This window comes from Myxine glutinosa, chromosome 3 (genome assembly GCF_964187855.1).
Source record: "Myxine glutinosa chromosome 3, kmMyxGlut1.1, whole genome shotgun sequence".
NCBI lineage: Eukaryota > Metazoa > Chordata > Myxini > Myxiniformes > Myxinidae > Myxine > Myxine glutinosa.
In genome coordinates this window covers 30,499,544-30,525,875 of record NC_136263.1, presented here as the reverse complement: position 1 = coordinate 30,525,875, position 26,332 = coordinate 30,499,544, and the positions used below count along the sequence as shown (strand labels likewise).

At 46.5% G+C, this 26,332-nt stretch overlaps 1 protein-coding gene across 3 annotated transcripts in view; it reads left to right on the top strand.

Moving 5' to 3' along the window:
• Positions 1–26,332, top strand: part of NHLRC2 (NHL repeat containing 2) — a 277,896-nt gene that overhangs the window by 157,030 nt on the left and 94,534 nt on the right. The gene's annotated exons all lie outside the window — the stretch shown is intronic.

The window sequence follows — 26,332 nt, the reverse complement described above, 5'->3', positions numbered from 1 at the left end:
GGGGAGCGGACAGGTGGGTTCTGAAAACCTCTCGGTTAAAACACTGTACTATCTATTTATCACAAAAGCAATAATGGCAGAATTTCCCTCTTCCCCACTGCACTGTGTTCTCCATATGTGAGGGTTTTCTGATTGATGCGATACATGCTGTGACAACCCATATTATCCAGGTGTGTGTGTGTGTGTGTGTGTGTGTGTGTGTGTGTGTGTGTGTGTGTGTGTGTGTGTGTGTGTGTGTGTGTGTGTGTGTGTGTATGTGTGTGTATGTGTGTGTGTGTGTGTGTGTGTTCTGATCACATCATCTGACCCACAGGTCTCTCAATTGGCATCTAATGACCATTCCTCTAGTCTAGAGTCTAGAATGATTTTGCACTTTGACTTTCACCCAACACTACATTCCCATGCCCCTCACAACCCTACCTATTCTAAACCTCATCCCCAAACTCCCCCACTCCACTTTCTATCCTCAAGGCCCCCTGCCCTCCCCTCACCAACCCCCTCAAGATTTCCCGATCACACCAACTCTGCCACGACCCCTCCCCACTCCCTCTCAACGCCCCTCCCCCCCACTCCCTCACACCCACAACCTCTACATACTCAGAATTCCCCGGCGTAGACTGGGTATCTCATCTAATTACATCAAAACGGGCAAGCATGTGCTATCTTACATATATATATATTTATATATACACTACCGGTCAAAAGTTTTCGAACACCTCAAAGCCTTCTTTTGGGAACAAGTAATGGGTTAACAACTTACAGCTGTTCTGCAGCAATGTACAGTCACGTGAAAAAGTAAGTACACCCCATGTAAAGTTTTGACTTTTTCAACATATTTCAACATACAGCTATTTGATCTTCATTTCAACAATATTGATAGATAAAGGTGATATTATACAACAAATATCATGAAACATTTACATTTTGTAGTCCATTGTATAATTTAAATAAACATAAATGCAAATTTCGCATGTGGAAAAAGTAAGTACACCCCTACAATCCCTACATTTATCACTACTTCAAATACCTAAAATTAGAATCAGGTGCACCAGCTCAGGTGCAAATGATTAGAACATCGTTAGAGAGGATCTTGGAGGAACCTGTCTTATTTAAACCTCAGACATTTAGTTTGGTTTGTTCTTTGTTGTTGAAGTGTGTGGCGTCACCATGCCTAGATCAAAAGAGCTCTCTGAGGCCTTCAGAAAGAAGGTTATAGATGCCGACGAGTCTGGGAAGGGATTTAAAAAGATCTCCAAACAATTTGAAATCAATCATTCGACTGTCCGGAAGATCATCTACAAGTGGAGAAGATTCCAAACAACTGCCAACTTATTCAGGCCAGGCCGCCCCAGCAAGTTCAGCCGGAGAGCAGACTGCAAGATGCTGAAAGAAGTCTCTAAGAACCCCAGAATGTCATCACGGGACCTACAGTTAGCTCTTGCCACTGTTGATGTCAAAGTGCACGAGTCTACCATTAGAAAGAGGCTGCACAAATTTGATCTACATGGGAGGTGTGCCAGGAGGAAACCTTTGCTGTCCAGAAAGAACATCAGGGCAAGACTAAAGTTTGCCAATGAACACCTGGGCAAAGATCAGCACTTCTTGAACAATGTGCTCTGGACAGATGAGTCAAAGGTAGAGCTATTTGGCCACAGTACCAGAAGACATGTTTGGCGAAAACCAAAGACAGCATTTGACCACAAGAACCTGATACCAACTGTAAAGCATGGTGGTGGAAATATTATGGTTTTGGGCAGCGTTGCTGCATCAGGGCCTGGGCAGCTCACCATCATAGAATCCACGATGAATTCTTCATTGTACCAGAGGGTGCTTGAGGATAATGTGAGGCCATCTGTCGGAAAGTTGAAGCTCAACCGAAGGTGGACCTTGCAACATGGCAATGACCCTAAATATACCAGTAAATCCACAAAGGAATGGCTGAAAAGAAAGAAGGGGGTTCTGGAATGGCCAAGTCAAAGCCTGGATCTAAATCTCATCGAGATGTTGTGGGGGGATTTGAAACGAGCTGTGCATGCAAGAAACCCCTCAAATATCGCACAGCTGAAATAATTCTGGATGGAGGAGTGGGCAAAAATTTCTCCCAGTCGATGTCAGAGATTGATGTACAGTTATAAGAAACGCCCACTTGAGGTTGTTTCTGCCAAAGGGGGCAATACCACCTATTAGAGCCAAGGGTGTACTTACTTTTTCCACATGCGAAATTTTCATTTATGTTTATTTAAATTATACAATGGACTACCAAATGTAAATGTTTCATGATATTTGGTGTATAATATCACCTTTATCTATCAATATTGTTGAAATGAAGATCAAATAGCTGTATGTTGAAATATGTTGAAAAAGTCAAAACTTTACATGGGGTGTACTTACTTTTTCACGTGACTGTAAGTAAATTAAGCCTTGAAAGTAGATGCAAACAATAATTCCTACAGGTGTCCCAACCTCTGCTGATTACTTGATTACAAACCCCCTGTCTGTATGAAAGCAGTATTGGAACAGACTGTTATTACACCCTCTGAAGCATTATTTGGACAACATTGCACTGCAGGAAGTAGTATATTGGAAACTGGAGCAAACTCTGACAGAAAGAGGTCTGGCAGACCCAAAGCCACAACAGCATCAGAAGACAAGTTTCTGAGAGTCAACAGCTTGCATGATAGGCGGCTCTCAGGACAACAGCTTCAAGCACAGCTTAATACTGGTCGAAGTAAGCAAGTCTCAGTTTCAACTGTGAAGAGAAGACTTCGAGCTGCAGGTTTGACAGGTCGAGTGTCAGTGAAAAAGCCATTGCTAAGATGGCAAAATACGAAAAAGAGGCTTGCCTGGGCCATGAAGCACCCACCGCCAGTGGACTACTGAATACAGGAAGAAGGTCTTATGGACCGATGAATCAAAATTTGAAATCTTTGGGTCATTACGCAGGGTTTTGTACACTGTTGAGTAGGCGAAAGGATGGTTCCTCAGTGTGTGAAACCAACTGTCAAACATGGAGGAGGAAGCGTTATGGTCTGGGGCTCTTTTGCTGGATCCAGAGTCGGCGATTTGCACAGAGTGACTAGCACCCTGAACCAAAAGGGCTACCACAGCATTTTGCAGCGCCATGCAATACCCCCTGGTATACGCCTAGGTGGTCAGGGGTTCCTCCTACAGCAAGATAATGACCCTAAACACACCCCCAGGCTATGTCAAAACTACCTTCGAGGAAAAGAACAAGACGGTCGGCTTCAAATCATGGAATGGCCAGCACAGTCTCCAGACTTAAATCCCATCGATCTGGTTTGGGATGAACTGGACAGAAGGGTGAAAGTAAAGCAACCTCCAAGTGCAACACATTTGTGGGAACTTCTGCAACAGTGTTGGGAAGAACTTCCCGAACAATATTTGATTTCCATTGCAGAAAGAATGGCACGAGTGTGTTCGGCAGTTATATCTGCAAAACGTGGCGACTTTGCTGAGTCAAAAATTTAAATTAAATTTTGTTAAACAAAATGATTCTATGATTTCTTTTTTATCTCCAATTTTTTATTTGTTCAATGCTTAATTTCAGAGTACATTGAGACATTAAACTGTGTAAATTTCAATAAAAACTGGAAAAATTGATGTGTTCTAAATCTTTTGACAGGTAGTGTGTATATATATATATATATATATATATATATATATATATATATATATATATATATATATATATATATATATATATATATATATATATATATATATATATATATATATATATATATATATATATATATATATATATATATATATATATATATATATATATATATATATATATATATGTAGTGGCTACCGCTGGGTTTACACAATCGCCTTGCACCTACCAAGGACGCGGAGCGATCACCATGCCGGGCTCGTCCAGGACGCACGGGCAGGCCCGCGCTCAACTTGCCAGGCCACGCCCGCTCTCGACTTGCCAGGCCGTGCCCGGGCATGCCCGCCCTCGACTTGCCAGGCCGTGGCCAGGACGCCCGGCCACGCCCCCTCTCGCCTTTCCCGGGCAAACGCTCCGGGATAATGTGTGTATATATATATTGCTGCCCGATAAACGGGCTTTTGAGAGTACCCGAGTTGTTTTGTGACAATAAAGAAACTCGGACGAATTCCAGCTTTTTGTCGCGTCCATTCTTCCGATTGACGTGGGAGCACAGCCCCTACATTGGTGACCTACTGACATGGACACGGCAGTTGCCCTTAAACTGCCTACCTTCTGGGAGGCTCACGCGGCGGTTTGGTTCGCCCAGGCAGACTCCCTGTTCGCCCTGCGAGGCATCACGGCCGACGACACCCGCTTCCACCATGTGGTAGCAGCGCTCGGTTCAGCCACCGCGGCCCGCGCCCTGAGCCTCCTCGAGAGCCCGCCAGCCGCTGACAAATACGGCGCGATTAAAAAGCTCCTCCTCGACGCTTTCGCCCTCCCATCGGCGGAACGCGCACGGCGCCTGCTCGACCTGCCCGAGCTCGGCGACACGCGCCCGTCCGAGCGAATGGACTACATGCTTTCGCTGCTCGGCGAGCACTCTCCGGCATTCCTGTTCCGGGAGCTGTTCCTCCATCAGCTGCCTAGCCCGGTACGCCTCGCCCTGGCGAGCACGACGATCACGGATCCCCGCGCCCTCGCCAGGGAAGCCGACAAGATCTCCGCGGCAGGCCAACGCATTGCAGCAGCGACCTGGGGCCCACCGCCGTCCGACGCAACGCCCATGGTGCCCAAGCACCCGGCACGGCCGACGACCGAACGGCCGACGCAATTGGCGGCCGCTACGCCGAGCCGACCACCTCCAGCACGACGACCGGGGCCTCCACCTGACCAAGCGTGGTGCTACTATCATGCCAGGTTCGGACAGAAGGCCCGGACATGCCGACCCCCGTGCACCTTCGGCAGGCCGGGAAACGGCCGGGCCGGCGTTCATTACCAGCCATGAGCGCCGGCCACACGGGCAACTTACTTTTCATCACGGACAAAGCGTCTGGACGGCGCTTCCTGTGCGACACCGGCGCCCAACTGAGCGTCATACCCGCCTCTGATCAGGACAGGCAGTCCGCGGTTTGCGGCCCCTCCTTGGTTGCGGCCAACGGATCGGCCATCCGCACCTTCGGCCCGCGCAACGTCACCCTCTGCTTCGGCGGCCAACGCTTTACTTGGACGTTTGTAACCGCGAACGTGCCCATGGCTCTGCTAGGCGCCGACTTCCTCTGCGCACACGGACTGCTGGTGGACGTCCAACGGCGTCGCCTCATCAACGCCGAGACCTTCAGCTCCCTGGTATGCACATTGAGCAGCTCCGCTCCGACCGAGCTGGCATGCGCCCTCCCGGCGGCGAACGAGTTTGCTCGCCTGCTCACGGAGTTCCCGGCCCTCACGCGGCCGACGTTTTCGGCCGTCGCAGTACGACATGGGATCGAGCACCACATACCAACCACGGGCCCGCCGGTCTACGCCAGAGCCCGCCGCCTCGACCCAGCCAAGCTCGCCGTGGCCAAAGTCGAGTTCGACGCTTTGGAACACCTCGGCATCGTGCGGCGCTCCGATAGCGCGTGGGCTTCGCCACTACACATCGTCCCAAAGCCAGGAGGCGGCTGGCGCCCATGTGGCGACTACCGCCGCCTTAATGACGCTACCACCCCCGACAGGTATCCGATCCCGCACATCCAAGACTTCTCCACCCGTCTGGCAGGACGGGTCATTTTTTTCAAAAATCGATCTCATACGGGGATATCACCAGGTACCTGTCAGGGCGGCCGACGTCCCTAAAACGGCCGTCATCACGCCGTTCGGCTTATTCGAATTCCTACGGATGCCGTTTGGCCTCAAGAACGCGGCTCAGGCGTTCCAGCGCTTGATGGACGGCGTGCTGCGTGACCTGCCGTTCCTCTTCATTTACCTGGACGACATCCTCGTCGCCAGCACGTCCCGGGCCGAGCACCTCCTCCACCTCCGAACACTGTTCGGGCGCCTCAGCGAGCACGGCCTCATCGTCAACCCGGCCAAATGCCACTTCGGCACGACGGCCGTTGATTTTTTGGGCCACCACATCACCAAGAACGGGGCCGTGCCGCTGCCAACCAAGGTCGAGGCCATCACCACGTTTCCGCGTCCCCGCTCCATAAAGGCCCTGCAGGAATTCCTGGGAATGGTGAATTTCTATCACCGCTTTGTGCCCCGCGCTGCTCAACTCATGCGGCTCCTATATGAAGCCCTCCGGGGCAAGCCGGCCAAGCACGACATCGTCTGGTCCGCAGCAATGGACGCGGCCTTCCAAAGCTCAAAGCAGGCCCTCGCCGACGCAACACTGTTCGCTCACCCGGTCGGTGCTCAACGCTCCCATCGCCCTCACCACGGATGCCTCCGACTACGCGGTGGGCGCCGTACATGAGCAATGGGTGAACGGGGTTTGGCAGCCACTCGCATTTTTCAGCCGGCAGCTCCGGCCGAACGAGCTCAAATACAGCACGTTTGACCGTGAGCTCCTCGGTCTACACCTGGCCGTTCGCCATTTCCGCCACCTCCTGGAGGGCCGACCCTTCACGGCGTTCGTCGACCACAAGCCGTTGGTTTACGCAATGGCTAAGGTCACGGAGCCGTGGTCGGCCCGCCAACAGCGCCACCTCTCCGCCGTGTCGGAGTTTACCACGGACATCCGGCACGTCGCCGGCAAAAACAACGCCGTGGCCGACTGTCTTTCTCGGGCCAGCGCGAACGCGGTCCACCTCGGTGTGGACTTCGCGCTTATGGCGGCGGACCAAACCGCCGACACCACAGTGCAAGCCCTCTGGGCGGCGGACACGGGCCTCCGCCTGGCCGACATCCCCTTCGCGGACACTGTCCTGCTCTGCGACGTCTCCCAAGGCCAGCCTTGCCCCATCGTGCCCGTTACCTGGCAACGCCGCATCTTCGCCTCCCTCCACGGCCTTTCCCACCCGGGCCGAAAAGCTTCCCAAAAGCTGGTGTCGGCGCGATTCGTCTGGCACGGCCTTCGACGGGACGTCCGCGATTGGACCAGCACCTGCACAGCCTGCCAACGGGCCAAGGTCCACCGACACACCCAGGCCCCGCTGGCACCTTTCACCGTGCCCGAACGACGTTTCGACCACGTCAACGTGGATCTGGTGGGCCCCCTCCCCCCATCACGGGGGTTCACACACCTGTTCACCATGGTGGACAGGACCACCAGGTGGCCGGAGGCCGTTCCCCTCGTCTCCACCACCACCGCCGACGTGGCGCAGGCTTTCATCGCCACCTGGGTCGCGCGCTTCGGCGCACCGGCGGACATATCGTCAGATCGCGGACCGCAGTTCACCTCCGAGCTGTGGGGCGCGGTCGCCCGCAACCTGGGGGTCAAGCTCCACCGTACTGCGGCCTACCACCCCCAAGCCAACGGGTTGTGCGAGCGATTCCACCGCTCCTTGAAGGCCGCGCTCATGGCCGGCCTTCAAGACGGCTTTTGGGCCGACCGGCTGCCGTGCGTTCTTTTGGGCCTCCGCACGGCCCCCAAGGAGGACCTCCGGGCATCCACCGCCGAGCTTGTCTACGGCCAGGCGCGACGCGTCCCGGGCGAATTCGTGCCCGACGCTACCAGTCCCTGGTCCGCAGTTCACCAGCGCTCGGACCTCCAGGAGGCCGCCCGACGGTTTGCCCCCGTGCCAACATCCCACCACGGCGACCCCCAGTCCTACGTCCCCCCAGCACTTCGCACAGTGGAGTACGTTTTTGTGCGTCATGACGCACATCGGGGGCCACTCCGGCCGCCGTACGACGGGCCCTTCCGGGTCCTGCGACGGGACGACAAGTCGTTCGTCATCGACATCGGCGGCAGGTCGGACCGGATTGCGGTGGACCGCCTCAAGCCGGCGCACGTGGACATCGACCAACCGCCACGGTTGGCCCTTCCGCCGCGGCAAGGCCGCCCCCCATCCACGGTGCCCCCCACTCGACCGCCCACCACCACACCGGACCCCCCCCCCCCCCCCCACGACCCGCCAGGGGTCGCTTCGGCCGGGTCATCAGGACCCCCCTCAAATTGACCCTGCCGGTGCAAGTCGATTCTGGGGGGACGTGTGTAGCGGCTACCGCTGGGTTTACACAATCGCCTTGCACCTACCAAGGACACGGAGCGATCACCATGCCGGGCTCGTCCAGGACGCCCGGGCAGGCCCGCGCTCAACTTGCCGGGACGTCCGGGCATGCCCGGGCACGCCCGGCCACGCCCGCTCTCGACTTGCCAGGCCGTGTCCGGGACGCCCGGGCATGCCCGGGCATGCCCGCCCTCGACTTGCCAGGCCGCGGCCAGGCCGCCCGGCCACGCCCCCTCTCGCCTTTACCGGGCAAACGCTCCGGGGTAATGTGTGTATATATATTGCTGCCCGATAAACGGGCTTTTGAGAGTACCCGAGTTGTTTTGTGACAATAAAGAAACTCGGACGAATTCCAGCTTTTTGTCGCGTACATTCTTCCGATTGACGTGGGAGCACAGCCCCTACATATATAAATATATATATATATATATATATATATTTATTTATATATATATATATATATATATATATATATATATATATATATATATATATATATATATATATATATATATATATATATATGTAATTACTTCTACCAGCGAGGCCTCAAAATTCTACGATTCTCCAAAATTCTATGATATCAAGGTGTATAATCCTTCAAAAACTTCATATATTCCCCAAACTTCATTTCGCACAAGAATAACAGCCTCAGGTGCTTGCATTCGTTCAATCACATGTAACATATGGCGCTTTTCAATTGCACAGAACGGTTCGGTACGGTACGATAATCCCTGTGTCGTTTTTCCATCGCACAACAGACCCGTGAAAATAGGCGGAGTTATCTGAAGTGACGAAAATAAAACGCGATTGTTGTGGTGACGTCATTTCTCATGCGACACTAAACTGTAAACGGCTCGGCGGCTATGGAGGAACTTGAAGCTGTGTTTTACTTCTTCGACGGGTTTTGGTTTTATCTGAACATTCGTTTTTTAGCGAAATGCAAAAAGAGAGAGGCCGTGTTTGAGAAGAAGCTGAAAGATGCCAGAAAGAGGACAGCTAAAAAGAGAAAGGAACTTTTTCAGACAATTATGAAGACCGACAACGAAGATTTGGGCTTTGTTTGTCAGCGCAAACAAAGAATGAACATAGCGTGACGGTTCTGTGACGATTGCGATTGACCAATCAACGGTCTGCAGTATTGCTAGCTCCACCCATAGGTCCGGGTTCGGCTTGCTTGGTACCTATCCATAGCAGGAACCAAATTTAGCATGGGTACTTAGGTACGGTACGGTTCACCACAGTTCACCATGGCAGAGATTGAAATACGATGTTTGATTTGATGTTGTTTTTTTACTAAGTATATTTTTATAGGTATTTTAATGTAAATTATATTAACATAATGAAAGTAGATCGCACAATAATGTGAATCGATGTGATCTCGTGTAATAACAAATTGTGTACGTAAAAACAAAGAGGGAGCGCTGTCTACTGTATCACCATCACTTGCAAAAGAAGTCTGAAGAGTGCTCGCCTTGCGGAAATTAAATAAAGACACGAACATTGGCGTCTATAAACATTGTGATGTATACAGGAATACAGCGATTTGTCGGTATGAAGATCAGCTATATTACCATTCGTAGATATGAAGCTTTGTTGTGCGGAAATAGGCCTGTTCTGAGGGGACTAAATACTTGAGTATTTAGGCATACGTGAGTTGAGCAGACAAAATGGTGGAATTAAGACCCCCAAGCTTAGGGACCTGAATGCAGGCTGACCAAAGGTAAGCCTGCTAGCGTAAAATATTTTCAAAAACACACCCAAACACCTAGTTTTCATTCATGCAATCCTTTGGAGGTCGAGAAGTGTGCATGCTAAGTTTGGGGCTGCTAAGTTTCATGGTTTTGGAGTTATGGAGGAGACACACACACACACTGCTTTTTATTATTCTCGATAATTTGGCTGCCAATATTCGGCCTTAATCAACTTGAACTTGGTTTGTGTAGCTAGTGGACAATATTGGTATAATTCTCAAATGACAAATGTAGAACTTGTCAATTTAATTTGATCACTAACATATTTTCATCGTCAAATGCCTAAGTGCACCGCAGCGATTGCGTGATTTTTCTTATCATTCTGTTGGCATTTCATTGGCGGAGCTTGCGTCTTCAAAGCCGATCCAGAAAATCTCGCATCGTTTGATCACAATTATCTTTTGGTGCACTTGATGCCATCGGCGGTCGGTTTGTATCATTACCTAGGCTGCATTTCCATTATTGTGCCATGTCATGAAAATGTCACAGCACAGATGATTTTTGTGCCCAGCAAAGGCCGCGAGAATGGAGAATGATTCTCGCAGGACTCTCAATTGGTCGCTATCGGTTTCAATTGACAAAGGCAGATTGATCGCAGTACCAATTAAAGCATAGCAGGCCATGCTGTGTGATTACATTATTAGTACGTTGTGTAGTTCAGCAGCAACACCTTTTAATATTCAGTGTGATAACTCTTGTTCCTCCTGGAAAAATCGAGAATTTCTAATAAACATTGAAGTCACTGAATAGTTTATTGATATTGGCAAAGAAAAAAAAAAACCAAACTGGCTTTATGGAAACAGTATTTATTTGGCCTTGCCTTAAAATGTGCTTCTTACATACTTGATTCAAATATCTGCACTCTTTGGCTTCATCTGCTTATTTTCTTATAACTAACCCACTACTGTTCTTCCATTGCCTTCTCTTGTTGCCGTATTGTTCTGCAGACAATTTTTTGAATGAAAAAAATCAGAAGAGTTTTACAGCGGAATGGACAGTGACAGGACCAGGGCCCACTGCCTGAGAGTGAAGAAGGGGAGACTTAGGACGGCAGGAGGGCAAGGGTCTTTCACTCAGAGCACAATTCATGTATAATGGTCTACCTGGAATGCTTGTGTCAGCAGAAAGAGTAGATCGGTTTAAATTTGAAGTAGATAGGTACCTAGAAGCATTGGGGACAGGGGGATATTGGCATGAATGATAAGTATCTGTGTTGGTCATTCCTCCCCCGACAAACCCCTCCCCCTCTTCCCCCCACCCCCGGCCACCCCAAAAGAAAAGCAACCCTGGTGATGTTCCACACTCTGCCCCCCTACTCTACTATTCTCTCCACCCCCTCCACTTCCCCCCACTCACCCCACACTCCTCAAGTACATAATCTGCTAAATTCATAAAGTGTAAATCGAGTCTATAAACTGATGAGGTGGTGTTGTAGCACAGGCATGATGGGCCGAATTGCCTCCTGTATCCAAGTTCTTTGTATGTCCCCATTCTTTTTAGGTCTATGCTTTGCTCTCATTCACATTCAAACAATGTTGACTTCCTCATTCTTTGAGCTCCTTTCCACACTTATGGGTGTCGGACATTCACTTATCGCTCACAAACGTTTTCCGTGTCTTGTGCTCATGGAAAAGATATTCAAACGTATGGACAAATTGTATCCATCTTGTCCACCCTGTGCATCCTCCACTACCCTCGTTCTTCTCCACATTCCTTATTAGTCCGAGACTGCCTCCATTTCATCCCTCAACCATGCTGTTGGTGTTTCCCTACTACTCTCTTTCTGCTGTTTCTTTTGTTCTGTTACATCCTAAATCCATTATATGTCCTATCTCCTCCACGAGCCTCGACTTTGTATCCAAAGAAAAGAATTGATGTTGTACATGGGATCCGATGCCAGTCACAGCATCACAAGGCAAGACCTTTCAACCATTTGGTCGTTTGGACCATCAATTCTTCAATGAATTTTTTTACACTTTTTTTTATTGCAAATGGAGTTCTTACATATACAGATACTAGCAGGATTAGCCGGCTTTGCGGAGGGGGTGGGGGGGGGGAGCAGGAGAGGGATGGGTGAGGAAGGGAGTGGGGGGGGGTGGGGGGAGTGGAAGGGCGAGAGATACGAAAGGTGATGGGAAAGGGAGGGGATATACTACATACACATCTCTTTTGGGAGGAGGAGGGGTTGGTGGGGGGAGGGGGTGGCTTTGACAGGCCCCTCGGTTTTTGAGTAGGGGGGATGAGGAGAACAAATGTACCCGTGCAAAGAATGCTTTAACCTCAGTGTTGCCAAGGTAAAAAAGGAAATAGTAATACCCTCCGCCACCATCACCAGGTGGCGCTACGTGCAATACATTTGCATAGAGAATTTACGCCCCTCTCCCACTCCCCCACTCCCCCACACCCCTGCATGAGGCCGCGGCCACATAGCCTATGTTACCCCCCCCCCTCCCCCCCCCCCCCCCCCCAGACAAAGTTGTGTTTGTATTTGTACCCTGAGTAAAGTATAAAAGCGTTTATAGCTGGAGTACCTGGCGTTGCTCAAGACAAAAATAAACAAAAACATATTTGGAATGAGGGAAAATGTAATGGAAAAGCAATTGCATCCAAATCAGAAATCATAATTTCACCTTTTTGTTGAATATATGCTGCTGAATGTGCCATTCATCACGTTTCCGAGTTAAGTATGATACCGATTAGGAAGAAGAAGAAGCCTTACTACCAACTCCATACACTTGCAGAATTGTTTGATTTATTTGTGTTCAAATGTCTGGTGATCGTTTTGTATTTATTTATGCGAATGTATACTTGTATACAACTGTCATTAATCAAAAAGGCGAAGGAACTATAGAGCGATGTTTTTTTTTTTTGTTTGTTTTTTTTTAATCCAGAAAAAAGGAACTTTTTTTTCCCCCTAAAAAATATTTCGCCTAAAACACTCCCAGGCACTCACTGATGAACCTCTGAAAGTTTGACAAAGATCCGTTCAGCCATCTCTGAGAAAAATGGTGACACACACACAGACACACACAGACAGACAGACAGACAGACCAACAGCTCTCTTATATAGGAGATTACTTGTAGGTGGACACTATGAGACATAAATGTACTTCATATAAATTGCCAGGACATTAGAAGAATTGCACTTTGTGCGGTTGGTTGGAGGTTGTGAGAGAAGTTGCAACAGACATGTACTAATCTCAACACTCATGCTGTGTGTTCTGTTGAGTTTGCATTCTGTTTGTAATTTTTGCCCCGCCGTTTTTTCTCCTGTACAACAAGGTGGACAAATATGGAGTATGTGTGTTCAACACATGACCGTGACCTTTATTACCTCCGCCACCGAAGGTGGATGGTGGTCATGTTTTCACCCCAGTCTGTTTCTTTATTTGCATGTCTCTTTGTTACTTGAAAAATTGAAGATTTTCGAAGTATATTGGTTGGTTGCATTTATTACTTGGCAAAAAAATATATTTTTTGCCAAGTATGTTGATCACTCTGGTTTGTGTGTTTGTTTGTCTGTCCGCTCACTTATACTTGCCTACAGGTCACAATTGTAAACCGATCTTCACGAAACTTTATCAAATTGTAGAGTTCGTGGTTCGACAAAATCCATTTTCCATTTTCATCTGAAAAAATCGTCACTTTTCATCCTATTGACCCAAGCTTTGATCAAGATCGTCAATTTTAATCTTCATGAAATGGACAATTTGACGGATCAATGACAACCTTTTTTGGTTGGGGAGAGGGGGTGGATTTTACAAGTATTGTGCCCTGCATGGTGTCTTCTTATTTGTCAGTCTGTTTGTGAACAGAATGAATGAAAATGAATGACTGATCGTTTTAAGGCCATTTTTCCCCGCAAGAGCGGGGGTTAGCCTTGCGGGCCCCATGACAATCATGGTTCCCTGTTTGAGGCAATGTTTTTATGGCCGGATGCCCTTCCTGACGCCAACCCTTGCTCACACTCTTACGATGCGCAGGGATACGTTGTACCTATTCTGAGTCGGGGTACACACCGTGGTCATTCATCCCAGCAAGCTGGTGCTCAATTTGCCGTCCTCGGAAGGATGACAGGCTGAGTCAACCCCCCTGGTGTTAATTCAGCGATCGACCGGGATTCGAACCCAGGATCCTAGGATCCCAAGCCGGCACCCTAACCGCTAAGCCAACGCCAGGCTTAGCCTGTGAACCTTATCCTGTGAACAGGATATCTCAAAAAGTTGTTGACTGATTCGGCCAAAAATTGGTGGAGAGTTTGGTTGTGTGACAATTAAGAATTGATTGGATATTGGTGAAAATTCGAATCTGGATCCAGATACAAGAAGTTTACATTTTTTAAAAAGTGATTCGTCACCATTGAGTGATCGGGCCAAAAACGATATGTACCTAAGCATAATATTTGAAAACGTTGTGGGTGACTTATGACGAAAGTTGGTGGATGAGTTGGGTAAGTGACAAGAACAAGCCGATTCGACTTTGGTTCAAGGACTGGATCCAGATATGACCTATGAGTGGAACATATAACGTAAACAGTTCAAGCTGGTGGAGGAATGCGCTCTCTATTGATTGCTGTTCTATTTTAATTCTGAGATTAGTCTTATAAGGGTGTTTTTACATTGTATGCGATGATTGCTCCCAGATCCTTGTCATTATGAGTAATTGAAGGCATTTTGCTGTTTTGTTATTCACATAATGGCCATTTTAATCAAGGAGTACTGCATTGTAGAAAAACAAAATTGTTTTGAAGTTTGTAGTAACTTGAGAGTCGGAGTAAATTTTGTTTAATAAACCAAACTGGAAGGGTTTTTTGGCAGAACATTTCGTCGAAATTGCAGTGTTATAACCATTTCCCATTTACTTCCCTTGTGGAATAAACCTCCCTCTGTTCGTTCATCCGTTTTGGGAACATTCCAACAGTTTGCAGGATTCTGCCATGGTAGCGCAATCACCCATGAGCTCTCAATCCTCGAGCAGGTTTGTTCCTCTATGGCGACTATAAACTGTCCAATTGGTGTATCTTGGGCAGGGCGTTGCATCGACGAGTGTCCTGTCCTTCGGATGGCTTTTAAGCCGGGTGTCCCGTCTGCTGGCGTTACATGGTGGACGTTAAGGATCCTACGGTCTCTCTAGGTGAATAATAAGCAAGTTATTACCAACATATCAACAACAACACACAACAACAGGCATTTTAAAGGCCATTTTCCCTACTAGAGCGGGGGTTAGCCTTGCGGTCCCCATGACAATCTTCTCCATTTTGCCCTATTTTCTGCATCTCTCCTTGTTAACCCCTTTGCCCGCATTTCTTCTTCCACCATCTTTAGCCAAGTCTTTCTTGGTCTTCCCCATCCTCTACTTCCTTCTACATTCATTTCCATCACTCTTCTCAACCAGTCACTTTCATCCTTCCTCAACACATGACCAAACCATCTCGACCTGTTTCTCTTCACAGCATCCATCACAGGCTCTATTCCCATCATCTTTCGCAATTCATCATTTGTCTTCCTCACTCTCAACGATACTCCACACATCCACCGAACCATTTTTTTTTTTTTTTTTTTTTCTATACTGAATCGAGGCTCGTGAAAGAGCTGACAACCGCGAGGGAAAGACAAAGACAGTACATGGGGACCGCGAGGGAAAGACAAAAACAGCACATGGGGACCGCGAGGGAAAGACAAAGACAGTACATGGGGACCGCGAGGGAAAGACAGTACATGGGGACCGCGAGGGAAAGACAAAGACAGCACATGGGGACCGCGAGGGAAAGACAAAGACAGCACATGGGGACCGCGAGGGAAAGACAAAGACAGTACATGGGGACCGCGAGGGAAAGACAAAAACAGCACATGGGGACCGCGAGGGAAAGACAGTACATGGGGACCGCGAGGGAAAGACAAAAACAGCACATGGGGACCGCGAGGGAAAGACAAAAACAGCACATGGGGACCGCGAGGGAAAGACAGTACATGGGGACCGCGAGGGAAAGACAAAGACAGTACATGGGGACCGCGAGGGAAAGACAAAGACAGTACATGGGGACCGCGAGGGAAAGACAAAAACAGCACATGGGGACCGCGAGGGAAAGACAGTACATGGGGACCGCGAGGGAAAGACAAAAACAGCACATGGGGACCGCGAGGGAAAGACAAAGACAGTACATGGGGACCGCGAGGGAAAGACAGTACATGGGGACCGCGAGGGAAAGACAGTACATGGGGACCGCGAGGGAAAGACAAAAACAGCACATGGGGACCGCGAGGGAAAGACAAAGACAGTACATGGGGACCACGAGGGAAAGACAAAGACAGCACATGGGGACCGCGAGGGAAAGACAAAGACAGCACATAGGGACCGCGAGGGAAAGACAAAGACAGTACATGGGGACCGCGAGGGAAAGACAAAAACAGCACATGGGGACCGCGAGGGAAAGACAGTACATGGGGACCGCGAGGGAAAGACAAAAACAGCACATGGGGACCGCGAGGGAAAGACAAAGACAGTACATGGGGACCACGAGGGAAAGACCATGGGGACCACGAGGGAACCATTCGCATTTCCACCCTTTCCAGCCTTCGTTGCTGCGCTACGTTCCTTACCCATGTCTCGCTCCCATAAATCATAACACTTCTCACACATGCAGCATTCACCTTTCCCTTCAGCTTCAACGACACTCCCCTCCTCGTCAGCACGCCACTCAGTTCCCGAAACGTTTTCCATGCACATCTCACTCTAGCAACCGTTGCCGAGTCTGATCCACCTTCTCCATTCAGCATGTCTCCTAGGTAGCAAAATGTTTTCACACCTTCCAGCTTCATGCCGTCTCCAAGATCCAACTCAACATTTCCTCCACCTGCAGCTCCCTCTGTGCACACCTTACATTTGAATGTAGCTGCCACACTGGTTAAAGGCCCTCTCAAACCACTACCTTTTTTATGAACCCACTCACCGCACATTGGACATTGAATGGAGTTCACTCCAACACCCTTCCTGCACACAGCACACGGCCTCTTCCCAGTTCTTTCCACCTCACCACATGCTTTACCGCTTGCCATCACCTTCGTCTTTCCGATATTCACCTTCAGACCTTTTGTCTCCATACATTCCTTCCACTTGTTCATCTTCTCCTTCAGTCCATCCATACTTTCTGCAATCAACACCAGATCATCTGCATACAACAACTCCCACGGCAAACCCTCCTTTACATTCCGAGCCAGCACCTCCATCACAGCTACACTACCGGTCAAAAGTTTTAGAACACCTCAATTTTTCCAGTTTTTATTGAAATTTATGCAGTTTAATGTCCAGTGAATAACCTGAAATGGTACAAACGTAAGCAGTAAACTGCTCGAGGTTAAAAAAAAAGTTTAGGCTATCAAAAACGGGAAAATAATATAAATTGCATGTATATTGTAAAAAAAGGCCTTCTTCAGGGAACAAGAAATGGGTTAACAACTTACAGCTGTTCTGCAGCAATGTAAGTAAATTAAGCCTTGAACGTTGATGCAAACAATTCCTACAGGTGGCCCAACCTCTGCTGATTACTTGATTACAAACCCCCTGTCTGTAGAAAAGCAGTATTGGAACAGACTGTTATTACACCCTCTGAAGCATTATTTGGAGAATATTGCACTGCAGGAAGTAGTATTATGGAAAGTGGAGGAATCTCTGACAGGAAGAGGTCTGGCAGACCCAAAGCCACAACAATATCAGAAGACAAGTTTCTGAGAGTCAACAGCTTGCGTGATGGGCGGCTCACAGGACAACAGCTTCAAGCACAGTTTAACACTGGTCGAAGTAAGCAAGTCTCAGTTTCAACTGTGAAGAGAAGACTTCGAGCTGCAGGTTTGACAGGTTGAGTGGCAGTAAGAATGCCATTGCTAAGATGGCAAAATAAGAAAAAGAGGCTTGCCTGGGCCATGAAGCACCCACCGCCAGTGGACTACTGAAGACTGGAAGAAGGTCTTATGGACCGATGAATCAAAATTTGAAATCTTTGGTTCATCACGCAGGGTTTTTGTACGCCGTCGAGTCGGTGAAAGGATGGTTCCTCAGTGTGTGACACCAAATGTCAAACATGGAGGAGGAAGCGTGATGGTCTGGGGCTCTTTTGCTGGATCCACAGTCGGCAACTTGCACAGAGTGACTGGCACCCTGAACCAAAAGGGCAACCACAGTATTTTGCAGCACCATGCAATACCCTCTGGTATACGCCTAGTTTTTCAGGGGTTCATCCTACAGCAAGATAATGACCCTAAACACCTCCAGGCTATGTCAAAACTGCTTTTGTGGAAAAGAACAAGACGGGAGGCTTCAAATCAGAGAGTGGCCAGCACAGTCTCCAGACTTAAATCCCATCGAGCTGGTTTGGGATGAACTTGACAGCAGGGTGAAAGCAAAGCAACCTACAAGTGCAATACAATTGTGGGAACTTCTGCAACAGTGTTGGGAAGAACTTCCCGAACAATATTTGATTTCCGTTGTAGAAAGAATGCCACGAGTGTGTTCGGCGGTTATATCTGCAAAAGGTGGCTACTTTGCTGAGTCAAAAATGTAAATTAAATTTTGTTAAACATAATGATTCTAAGATTTCTTTTTTATCTCCAATTGTTTATTTGTTCAATGCTTAATTTCAGAGTACATTGAGACATTAAACTGTGTAAATTTCAATAAAAACTGGAAAAATTGATGTGTTCTAAATCTTTTGACCGGTAGTGTATATATATATATATATATATATATATATATATATATATATATATATATATATATATATATATATATATATATATATATATATATATATATAAATACTTCTACCAGCGAGGCCTCAAAATTCTACGATTCTCCAAAATTCTACGATATCAAGGTGTATAATCCTTCAAAAACTTCATATATTCCCCAAACTTAATTTCGCGAAAGAATAACAGCCTCAGGTGTCACCTCCAAAGTAGTGTACAAAGTAGTGAACACCTCCAAAGGTGTTCTAAAACTTTTGACCGGTAGTGTACAAATAGTGGTGGACTTAGTACCGACCCCTGATGCACTCCCACCTTAACCTCAAACACCACTGTTCCCGTCCTTCGTCCTTACAGCTGTGCGCGCTCTTTTGTACATTGCCATCACTACTCTGATCAACCATTCCTCCACTCCTAACTTCCTCAATGCCCATGTCAATACTTCGCGTGGAACCCTATCGAATGCTTTCTCCAGATCAACAAACCCAATAAACAACTTCTTCCCCTTCTCCATGCACTTCTTCTGCAACTGCCTCACAATAAAGAGCGCGTCTGTCATTCCTCTTCCTGGCATAAATCCAAACTGCATTTCGTCGATCTTCACCTTCTTCCTTATCCTCCTCTCCAACACCCTTTCCAATACCTTCATTCCATGCTCCAATAACTTTATCGCTCGGTACGAGCCACACTCCAGAGGGTCACCTTTCCCCTTGTATAGAGGGACGAGGGTACTCAGTTCCCAATCCACTGGAATGCGGCCTTCTTTCACCACCAGATTACAGATCTCGGTCATTCTCTTCACACCCCAACTTCCTGCTGCCTTCAACATATCTCCCACAACTCCCGTCGGCCCTCACGCTTTCCTACTCTTCATTGCTTTTATCGCTTCCTCAACTTCCTTCTCGGTTATCTTCTCTGCCGGTCCTAAAACTGAGTTACTCTCTATGTTGCCATCCCATTCATTCTCTGTATTGAACAGTATTTCCATATAGCTTTTCCATCTTCCTTTAATTCCATCTGGGTCCACAATGATTTGTCCCACTTCATCCTTCAAGCAACTCACCCCCATCACATCACACCTCTCTTTCGCTATCTGCTTTGCAATCCTGAATACCACTCTCTGACCCTCTTCCGAATCCAAGCGTTCTCCGAACATTTTACTCCATGCCTCCTGCGCCTTTGCTACCTCTTTGTTTGCAGCATTCTTGCCTGCCTTATAACTTTCATGCTCTGCTTTTTCTGCTCCCGTACCCTTCACCTTCTGCCACTCCTTGAACTTCTTCCTCTTCTCGTCAATCCTCTTTCCAAATTCCTCATCCCACCACCATGTTTCCGAGTGCCTCGGTGGTCCTTTTGTCCATCGACATACCTCACCAACGGCTCCCAACAGACTATCTTTCATTGACATCCAACCACGTTCAAGTTCAATCACATCATCCTCTACCCTACTCAGCCTCTCTTTCAATGCCTCCCTTACTGTCACCTGTTTCAACCTCCACACCTTCATTCTCGGTTGGTACTTCACCCGCCGAGCTCTCCTCGCACCTTTCACCCTTATGTCGCAGACAACCAAGTGGTGCTGTGAAACAGCCTCCTCCCCCGGGATCACCTTTGTGTCCCGGAGGTGCCCCATATCTCGCCTACGCACCATCAGGTAGTCAACGGTTGTCGTCGACCCACCTGACGTGTATGTAACAAGCTTATTATCCTCTTTCTGGAACTGAGTATTACATGCACAGCATGTAATACTCAGTTGCATGCACAGCATACTTGCATGCATGTATATGTATATATATATATATATATATATATATATATATATATATATATATATATATGTATATATATATATAACTGTAAGAAATAGTAGAAACTCTAAAGTACGAGCAGGGCGTCTCATTTGTATTGAATAAATAATCGTTAGATTAAATAAGACGCGGACGTAGCTTCAGGACGTCGATCTTTAATTAAAGATCGACGTCCTGAAGCTACGTCCGCGTCTTATTTAATCTAACGATTATATATATATATATATATATATATATATATATATATATATATATATATATATATGTATATACATGCACAGCATACCCCATAATACTTGCATGCACAGCGTTTCAAATCCCCCCCACAACATCTCGATGGGATTTAGATCCGGGCTTTGACTTGGCCATTCCAGAACCCTCCATTTCTTTCTTTTCAGCCATTCCTTGGTGGATTTACTGGTATGTTTAGGGTCATTGTCATTTTGCAAGGTCCACTTTCGGTTGAGCTTCATCTTTCCGACAGATGGCCTCACATTATCCTCAAGCACCCTCTGGTACAATGAAGAATTCATAGTGGATTCTATGATGGTGAGCTGCCCAGGCCCTGATGCAGCAAAGCTGCCCCAAACCATAATATTTCCACCACCATGCTTTACAGTTGGTATCAGGTTCTTGTGGTCAAATGCTGTCTTTGGTTTTCGCCAAACATGTCTTCTGGTACTGTGGCCAAATAGCTCTACCTTTGACTCATCTGTCCAGAGCACATTGTTCCAGAAGTGCTGGTCTTTGCCTAGGTGTTCATTGGCAAACTTTAGTCTTGCCCTGATGTTCTTTCTGGACAGCGAAGGTTTCCTCCTGGCACACCTCCCATGTAGATCAAATTTGTGCAGCCTCTTTCTCATGGTAGACTCGTGCACTTTGACATCAACAGTGGCAAGAGCTACCTGTCGGTCCCGTGATGACATTCTGGGGTTCTTACAGACTTCTTTCAGCATCTTGCGGTCTGCTCTCGGGCTGAACTTGCTGGGGCGGCCTGGCCTGAACAGGTTGGCAGTTTTTTGGAATCTTCTCCACTTGTAGATGATCTTCCGGACAGTCGAATGATTGATTTCAAATTGTTTGGAGATCTTTTTAAATCCATTCCCAGACTCGTAGGCATCTATAACCTTCTTTCTGAAGGCATCAGAGAGCTCTTTTGATCTAGGCATGGTGACGCCGCATACTTCAACAACAAAGAGCAAACCAAACTAAATGTCTGAGGTTTAAATATGACAGGTTCCTCCAAGATCCTCTCCAACGATGTTCTAATCATTTGCACCTGATCTGGTGCACCTGATTCTAATTTTAGGTATTTGAAGTAGTGATAAATGTAGGGGTGTACTTACTTTTTCCACATGCGAAATTTATGTTTATTAAAATTATACAATGGACTACAAAATGTAAATGTTTCATGATATTTGTTATATTATATCACCTTTATCTATCAATATTGTTGAAATGAAGATCAAATAGCTGTATGTTGAAATATGTTGAAAAAGTCAAAACTTTACATGGGGTGTACTTACTTTTTCACATGACTGTACATATATATAGTGCATTCAGAAAGTATTCAGACCCCTTCATTTTTTTCACATTTTGTTATGTTGCAGCCTTATGCTGAAATCGTTTAAATTCATTTTTTCTCTCATCAATCTTCACTCAATACCCCATAATGACAAAGAGAAAACAGGATTTTAGAAAGTTTTGCAAATTTATTAAAAAGAAAAAACTGAAATATCACATTTACCTAAGTATTCATACCCTTTGCTATGACACTTGCAATTTAGATCAGGTGCCTCCCATTTTTCTTGATCATCTTTGAGATGTTTCTACACCTTGATTGGAGTCCACCTGTGGTAAATTAAATTGATTGGACATGATTTGGAAAGGCACACACCTGTCAATATAAGGTCTCACAGGGGAGGTGAGGGGAAAGGAGGAGGAAAAAAAAACTGCATATACAGTCACGTGAAAAAGTAATTCCGAATTTGCATTTATGTTTATTTAAATTATACAATGGACTACAAAATGTAAATGTTTCATGATATTTGTTATATTATATCACCTTTATCTATCAATATTGTTGAAATGAAGATCAAATATCTGGATGTTGAAATATGTTGAAAAAGTCAAAACTTTACATGGGCCAGAATGCGCAGCAAGGCCAGCCGCATTTGCACACGGTCTCCCGCCATGTCACACTGGATTCTGGTTGATGCTGCTTGGTCTGGATTTTTTCTCCTCAAGTGGGCCTGGTGGATATGCTCACATCTCACCTCCTCGAATTTTGTGATGCCTTTGTTGACAATCCTTCTCCAAAACGAGCGATCTGTGGTCTGGTGTTCCAATTTGGCCTGGTCAATATCACAGCTTTTTAGTGTTGCGTTTCGACAATCCTTGGAGCGCTTTCTAGGTTTCCCAATGCCACGTTTGCCCACAGCCAGTTGCACATAAAATAATTGTTTCAGGATCCTTAAATCGCTCATCCTCAAGAGGTGACCAGCCCATTGCAGTTTCCGTCTTTTAAGTATACTCTCCACGATACACAGCCAGATTTATTTTGCATCTCCAGATTGGAAATATTGTATATATATATATATATATATATATATATATATATATATATATATATATATATATATATATATATATATATATATATATATATATATATATATATATATATATATATATATATATATAGTTACGGCCCGCGGATAAGGATGTTGGTTTGCCGAGCGGATGGCACCGCGGCCTAACAGTTACCCCGACTAACCCAATTCCTGAATGTTGGCCGGATCGCGCCACAGCTATTCAATATGGAAAAGACAAAAGCGACACGGATGTGAAGAAGAAGGAGGAGACGAAAAGGTTGGCAAATACTACTAAATTTATTTATTATTTACAGGCTCAAAATAACCAAGGAGAAGGAAAGATAAGAAAATAATATACAGAAGATTTTAGAGACACAGTGAAAATCGCTAGCTTATCTAAACAGACTTAATTAATACCCAGGACAGAACAAACGAAGACGACTCACACGGGGAATGATGATAGGAATGGCGGAGGTGGATGGCTGGAGGGAGAGGAAAGTCCGAGGGGTCCTGCAGCACGATTAGCAGCCGCCGTTCCTTCGCGGCCCTGCTCAAAACCGCCGTCCAGGCCCCAAGCGGCTGTTGAGTGTTGCTGCTGCTGTGGCTGCCGCTGCTGCTGCTGCTGTGGACGTCGCGTGCTTTGCCAGGACTACAACAGGCTTTGTGCTTCCCTGGATGATGATCTCCTTGGATGTTCTCTATGGTCTCTTGGTCCAACAACTCTTTCTCTTTCTTGGTCCGACCACTCCTCACCATCGACAACCCAACGCAACCAACGCAACCCCTCGCCACTCAACGCAACCACTGCCCACCACCACTTCTTGCGCGTGTGCCTTTATAGCGCCTCCGGCGATTAAGCCGCCGGCCTTCAGGACACGCCCATCAGTGTGCTCACCTCGGCCATGGTTGGTCGCGCGACCCTCTGGCTCCGCCCTTGATGACGACGGGCGGGCACGCCTTTCTTCCCCGACCCGAGCACATGTTCAATGGTGGTTTTGGAGGGGATGTAATTGGCAAATTGAGGCTTGGCCATGACGAAAGGGGAAATGGAGGTTTTTGGGAATGGGAATGAAGAATGAAGGGAATCTATCTTATTTCACTTGGTGCAATGGAGTGTCATTTTAATGGAAGACAAAGCCTTAACCTAATACACAGAATAAGGAAATAAACTACTGAACAGGGATATTATAGTGTCCTTCATGTATGCTTTATTGAACTAACTACGGGAACACCCTTTGAACTTTATACACACTGGAGCAAGGAGGGCTCAGACTAAAACAATAATTCACAACCATTTACTATACAAGACAACACAATCAAAAAAACTCAATCCTCATATCCGCAACAATATATATATATATATATATATATATATATATATATATATATATATATATATATATATATATATATATATATATATATATATATATATATATATATATATATATATATACATATATATATATATATATATATATATATATATATATATATATATATATATATATATATATATATATATACATATACATATATATATATATATATATATATATATATATATATATATATATATATATATATATATATATATATATATATATATATATATATATATATATATATATATATATATATATTTACAGTGGAACCTTGACTTACGAGTGCCCCAACTTACGAGTTTTTCGAGATACGAGCCGTCGCTCGGGCGGTTTATTGCTTTGAGATGCGAGCCGAGATCTGAGTTACGAGCTTTCGCCACCCGGTCACGTGGTTATCTTGCCGTGCAAGTACAGTATCTCTGCCGTATAGCGCTGCATTTTTGTTTTCGCATGTTGGTTATTTTGAGTTTACGCCACCAGGTGGGTTCCGGTCACGTGGTTATCTTGCCGTGCAAGTACAGTATCTCTGCTGTATAGCGCTGCATTTTTGTTTTCGCATGTTGGTTATTTTGAGTTTACGCCACCAGGTGGGTTCCGGTCACGTGGTTATCTTGTCGTGCAAGTACAGTATCTCTGCCGTATAGCGCTGCATTTTTGTTTTCGCATGTTGGTTATTTTGAGTTTACGCCACCAGGTGGGTTCTGGTCACGTGGTTATCTTGCCGTGCAAGTACAGTATCTCTGCCGTATAGCGCTGCATTTTTGTTTTCGCATGTTGGTTATTTTGAGTTTGCGCCACCAGGTGGGTTCTGGTCACGTGGTTATCTTGCCGTGCAAGTACAGTATCTCTGCCGTCAACTTGTTCAGAGTGCCGGCGATAGCTCGCCTTCTCTTTGTGGAAAACACGGTACTGAGAAGAAGAAGAGGATGATGTGCTTGGATATAAAACACGCAATCGTCGAAAAACATGAGCGAGGTGTCGAGGAGGACGTATATAACGGCAGAGGAGAAGAGCATGCCAGGCCACAACTTGTGGATATAAAACACGCAATCGTCGTGTTTTATATAAAACTTGTGCTTGGATATAAAACACGCAATCGTCGAAAAACATGAGCGAGGTGCCGAGGAGGACGTATATAACGGCAGAGGAGAAGAGCATGCCAGGCCACAACTTGTTCAGAGTGCCGGCGATAGCTCGCCTTCTCTTTGTGGAAAACACGGTGAGATCCTTAACATCCAACAACTAATGGGACGCAAACGGGGCGCCCAGTTTAGCGGTACACACATTGATGAATCACCCTGCCTGTGATTCACCCATGACAGGTTATAGCTGGGTCGGGATTCAAACCCAGGCTGGACAGTTTAGACTTTAGAGTCAAGTGTGCGTACCTCCAGTCCAGGCCATCCTGCCAACTTGTATGCTGCATACAGGTGAAATATAAAGCGCGAGATATTTTTATATATACTGTATATTTAAAAAAAAATTGGTGTGGTTTTTGGCGGGCTGGAACGGATTAATAGCATTTCAATGCATTTTAATAGGGAAATTTGATTTGAGAAACGAGCAATTTGAGTTACGAGCTCGGTCACAGAACGAATTAAACTCGTAAGTCAAGGTTCCACTGTATATATATATATATATATATATATTGTTGTAGGTGACGGGTCGCGCCTCCCGGCACGGCCGTCCCACGGGTGCAACGCCGGCTGGTTCGACACAGATCTCGGGTTACGCGCCTCTATCGCGATACCAAATTACACCTGTGCCTTGCCAGTTGGGGAGACACCCGTCGCTACAGGTTGGGTTTGTCAGAGACCGAGCGAAGTCTGCCGCAACCTGTAGCCAGTTTGGTTTTAATTACAAATCGAGCGGATTGCTCTTCAATGCGACACAGATGAATGCAGTGCGGCAACTTCCATACGAATCAACCAGATT